Genomic DNA, 5,951 nt, shown 5'->3' with positions numbered 1-5,951 from the left:
GAGATATACCTAATGTAAATGATGAGTTAATGGGTGCAGCACACCAACATGGCACTTGTATACATATGTAACAAACCTGCACGTTGTGCACATGTACCCTAGGACTTAAAGTATAATAATAAAAAAAATTGGGTAATTTGTCTTTTTATTATTGAGTCATAACATTTCTTTATATAGTCTAGTTAGACACAAGTCCCTTATGAGATATGTGATTTTCAAATGTTTCTCCCATTCCATGGGTTGTATTTTTAGTTTTTAAATAATGTCATTTGAAGTGCAAAAGTTTTGATTTTGATAAAGCCCAATTTATCTATTTTTTCTTTTGTTGCTCATGCTTTTGATGTCATATCTAAGAATCTATTGTCAAATCCAATCATGAAGATTTGCCCTATGTTTTCTAAAAGTTGTATAGTTTTAACTCTTATGTTTAGGTCTTTGATCCATCTTAACTTTTGTATATAGTGTGAAGTTAGAGTTCAATGTCATTATTTTTATATGTGGCTATCCTGTTATCTCAGTATGATTTGTTGAAAAGACTATGTTTTCCCCCATTGAATGGTTTTGACACTGTTGTTGTTGAAAATTAATTGACCATATATGTGTGGGTTTATTTCTGGACCCTGAGCTCTATTTTGTTGATTTATATGTTTATCCTTATCCCAGTATCACACTATGTAGATTACTGCTGCTTTGTAGTAAGTTTGGCAATCAGGAAGTATGAATCCTCCAGGTTGTTCTTTTATGAGAGTATTTTGGCTAGTCTAGGTCCCTTTAATTTTTATATGAATTTTAGAATTAGCTTGTCAACTTCTACAAATAAGCCACCTGGGATTCTAATAGGGCTTTCTTGAATGTATAGATCAATTTTGGGAGTATTGCCATATTAACACTATTACGTTTTTAGATTCATGAATATGGTGTATTTTTCATTTATTTAGACCTTTAATTCTTTCAACTATGTTTTTTAGTCTTTAAAGTATAAATTTTAAACTTTTATTTCTCTTATTCTTTTTGGTGCCATTATAAATGGAATTGTTTCAACTTTATTTTCAGATTGTGCATTGTTTTGAAATATAATTGGTTTTGTATATTGACCTTGTATCCTGTAAGCTTGATGAAATTATTTATTCATTCTAATAGTTTTATTTAGTAGATTCCTTAGGATTTTCTGTGTAGAAAACTTCTATATAATCTGTGAGTAGAGATAGGTTTATTTCTTCCTTTCAAATATGGATGCCTTTTAATTCTTTTTTTTTTTTTTTTTGTGCTTAATTGCCCTGGCTAGAATGTCAACTTAATGCTGAATAGATGTGGCAAGAACAGCCATCCTTGGCTTGTGTCTAATCTTGAGGGAAAGCATCCAATCTTTGACTATTAAGTATAATTTTATCTGTGTGTTTTTTTGGTAGATTCCTTGTATCGAGTTGAGGAAGTCTCCTTCCATTCCTAGTTTATGAAATGTTTAATTACAAAAATGCATTAGATTTTGTCAAATATTTGTTCTGTATCTGTTGAGATTATTATGTGTGTATGTGTGTGTGTGTGTGTATCTTTAAAAGTCTTTTGATACGGTGTATTACATTAATTCATTTTCAGATGTTAAACCAACCTTGCATTCCTGTGATAATTCCCACTTTTTCATGGTGTATAATTCTTTTTCTATATTTATGGATTTGGTATGCTAGCATTTTGTTGAGGACTTTTGCATCCACACATCTATATTCATAAGAGATATTTGTTGTTCCCTTCCCGTCCCCTTCTCCTTCTCCTTCCTCTTTCCCTTCCTCTTCCCCTTCCCTTTACCCCTTGCAGGTCTTCAGGAGCGCCTCTCACCAGTCCTTGGTCCCAGCCCATTGGCCTATTGGATCTGCCTTTCTTTTCAGCTTCCATAGGGAGCTCAGGGTATGGGTATCTGCTCTGAGGCCCCTGTGCTGCCTGCCCAGGAGCCCTGGGGAGCCATTTCTCCCAGGGGTCTCCCCAGCACCCTTGCTGTGCTGCTGGGAAGTGGGATGCGGCCCCTTCTCTCAGGGCTTCCTGGCCCGCCTCTCACTTGCCTTTCTCCTTCCATCAGGTATGTGGGTAGAGGGAAGGGGAAAACCTGGGGCCTGAGCGTACCCCCTACCTTCATCTTCCTGGCCATTTGTCTTCTCAGATCCCCTGCTCCCGTCATCTCTCTGAGGCTGATGCTGGTGGAAACAAGGTCAGGTTGCCTCTCAGGCCTTTTCTTCTTCTGATTCTACCTCTCCCTTCCGTCAAAGAGCAGGAGCCTGCTAGTGCCTACATGGGAGGGCAGGGTCACCAGGGTGACAGTGCTGTGTGTGCGGGTGGAAACCTCAACACAGCGCTCCGCGGCACAGGGAGCTATCTATTGTGATGAACCCCAGCAAGGAGGGAGGAACGTGGCCACGAGCGATGCCTGGATTGCGGCTTGATTTTTCTAACCCTTTCCTACTTCTCACCTGCAGGTGAAGAAGCAGCAGAAAAAAATGGAAGCCATTTTGGTTAACGGGTCACATCTTAGCAGTTGGCAGTGTAAGAAGGGGAAGGTTCCACCGGTCAGAAATGGAGACTGGGGAGAAGCTGAGAGCATGGAGGGCTTCAGGGGAGACCCTGTCCTTTGGAAAAGCAGGCAGTTTGCACTCGTGGTAGATGAGTGGGGAGGCCGCTCAGACTCTCTGCCCCTTTGCATGTGCTGTGACCCGTTTCCAGTTTGACGTTGTGGAGAGCACCCCTAGGCACAGGCTATGTGAAAGGGTTTAAAAGTTTGGGGGCATGGCTGGGGGTCCCCACATGAGGGGTGCTGTGTAGGCTCCCATCTTTCCTGCTGGGAGCCAATAGCACTGGCTCCTGACCTGGGGACTAGCCCTGTGCCATGAGGTGGGGACTTGCCTTATGCCCTGTGCCCAGGTTCCTGCTTGGTTCTGTGTCTCCTGGACTCATTTCCTTTCCAGGGTCCGCAACCGCCTCTGACACGATCACTGTTATGGCTGCGGCCACAGCTTCATCCCCTTCAGCTCGGAGATTTTGTCAGAGCAGAGAGCACAGGGAAGCTGGGAGGAGTTCTCCTAGATGGGTAAGGATGGTATTTTTGGCAGCAGTTCCAGGGACCCTCCCTGATCAGCCTGTACCTCCGCCCTGGGTTGCGGGGTGCATTTCCAGGGAGGGGGCGAAGAGGTGAGAGCAGTTGGGGAGAGCCAGGGGCTGAGGGCCCTTTGCTTTCTGAAGTGTGGCATCATCACGGGTGCTGAAGGAGACACAGGGTGGCTGGGTGATCAGTCTCTGCCCTGGAATCTGTGTTTAGCCCATGTCCTCTTCTCAGGAGTGATGGAAGCTCCCGCTGGAGAACACTTTCTGGTCTTGAGCCTCCTGATCTCTTGATCCCTATGGCAGTGAGCCCCGACTCTTGCTCTTGTTGCCACCAGTTCATCTGTGGGTGTTGGCAGGAACCTGAAGGTATTGACAGGGGTTGAGTGTAACATGTAGCCTGTGCTAGAATATGTGGGGGAATGTCCACAGGAGACGGGATGGAAGAGAGAGAAGAGGATGCCCCTGCTTCCAGGGGCAAGTGGGCACAACCAGAGGATGGGACAATATTCCCCTGGAGAATGGCCCAGGCTCTATCTAGACCTGGCTGGCCCCAGCCCCGGGCTTGTCCTAGGTCCTTGGCCTCTGTGCTGGTAGCAACTCCAGGGCTACCCTCAGCGTCTCATGACTTCTGCCCTTCTCTGGTCCCTGTAGAAATTATGTTCAAGAGAAAACACCAGGGGGCCACAATGATAACAACAATAACACCACCACCTGTGCCCAGTGAATGTGAGGGCTGTCATGGAGAAAGCAGAGCTCCTGAAGGGGCCTCAGCTGAGAAAGGGCTAGAATTTCCTGTGTGGTTTGTGTGGAGTGACTATGGAATTCAGAGGCAGAGCAGAATCTATCTGGGTTGTTGTGGCAGGAACCTGAGACTCCAGAGGGACCCTGGTTAGGCTCTCAGAGGAGAAGGAGCCTGGGAGAGTGAGCCAAGGAACAGGCCTTTGTCCCCAAGCCTGGAGCCAAGGGCTCTGTTTCCCTGGCCAGAGGCAAGGGGCACCCTTTGGGGTCTCATGGTCTCATGGTTCAGGTGGCCTCTTCTCTCTTAGGCCTCTTCCTCCAGATCCCCACTCACCCCATGGGGCACACCCCCATGTGTGGAGTCAGCCTTGACTCTGCCCTTCAGTGTCCCTGCTCATAGCCGGCTGTGCCGGCTATCATTCCCCAGTCCCGCTTCTGGCAGGCCTCTACCTGGAGACAGACGCTGTGGCACCCACCATGACATGGGGGACCCTGGGCAGTGCTTCAGTGCTTGACAGACATTGGGTCCTCCGGTCCCCCTCCAGTGCAATGAGCTAACAATTGTATCCCCATCACACAGATGACAAAACTGGGAGGCAGCACAGCTCAGGAGCTTGTGCAAGTTCACACGGCGTGATTGACAGGGCTGGGATTCAGATGCAGGTAGGACGCTGCCTTATCTCAGGCTCTGCTGCTCCCCAGACTTCTTGGCCCTGATGCTCCTTTCGAGGTTATGGAACTCTCTTGAATGCCTCTGTCGGCTGCTGCCAGCCGATTAATTACCCTGCATGAATGGGGACTATGGGTGACAGTTTCCTCTGTCCCAAGTTCTGGCTGAAACCTCCATTCTATTGGGTTAGGGGCCAGATGCCTGAGGATCTGCAGGAGGCCAGGGCTACACGCTGAATGAGAACTTTACCTGGTCACCAAGTCCTTCTGAGCACAGGTGCCACTCCCTGCAGTTAGGACATGCTGGCCGGGGTCTCTGACCTCCACCTGGAATATTCCTGGAAGCCCCTGTGTGACAATCTCCACCACAGTCAGCTGCAGCCTCACAGGCCTTGTGTCATTTGCTGCTATAGGACCAGGGAACCAGGCTGACCAGAAGGCCTACGAGGAGAAACAGTAAGCTCCAGAGGCTGAAGTGGGAAGCCAGGTGTCCATTTCTCTGCCTGCAGAATGAGTCTCCAGAGAGCCTAGCGGCCATGGCAAGGTGTCAGGGGCCCTGGCACAGGGCAGGGCTGCGGGAAGGCCACATGGGTGGAACTGTGGGCATGTGACCAGGAAGCTGTGGCTCTGGGGGAGGGTTTGTGTCCCCGGGGTGTCTGAATGCAGCTCCAGGGTGGGGCCAGCCTGGGTCTGGAGCTCCTGCAGGCTGGTCTAATGCCAGGCCCAGGGGACGGCAAAGTCAGAGACTGGGGGACTTTGCCTCTGCTCGCTGTGTCCCCAGTGTTAGGAGCTGGCTCAGGACTGGGTGGGTGTCCACATCGGAAGAGGGGCTTAAGCCATGAGGATTGAGGCTTCCCTCCGGACCTGAGTGGGTGGGGAGGGGTGGGGGTGAGGGCTGTGGTCACACCTGCTCCATCCATTCCCTGGAATAAAGGAGTGGCGGTTTTGCTCGTTCCTCACTCGCTCATTCTTCCGTCTCTGGTGTGCCAGGCCCCGTTTTGGTGCTGGAATAGAGTCATAAGCAAGACAGACGTAGCCCCTACCTTCAGAAAGCTTTTGTTTGGTACAATGCTGTGGAAATGCATCTCGATCAAATATTACAGAGGAACAATTTGGAGTGGAGCTCAAATCATTCCAGAAACTCACTTTTTAAAAATTTTATTTTATTTTGTATTTTTGTATATATTTTTTGAGACAAGGTCTTGCTCTTTTACCCAGGCTGGAGTACAGTGGTGCAATCATAGCTCACTACAGCCTGTACCTCCTGGGTTCAAGTGATCCTCCCACCTCAGCCTCCCAGGTAGCTGGAACCACAGGTGCACACCACCAAGCTCAGCTAATTAAAAAATTTTTTTTGGTAAAGATGGAGTGTCTTTTTGTTTCCCAGTCTGGTCTTGAAATCCTGGCCTCAGAGGATCTTCCCTTCTTGGCCTCCAAAAGTGTTGGGATTACAGGTG

The sequence above is a fragment of the Mandrillus leucophaeus genome, unplaced genomic scaffold (genome assembly GCF_000951045.1).
Source record: "Mandrillus leucophaeus isolate KB7577 unplaced genomic scaffold, Mleu.le_1.0 Scaffold767, whole genome shotgun sequence".
Classification (NCBI taxonomy): Eukaryota; Metazoa; Chordata; class Mammalia; order Primates; family Cercopithecidae; genus Mandrillus; species Mandrillus leucophaeus.
This window is presented reverse-complemented; position numbering follows the sequence as displayed.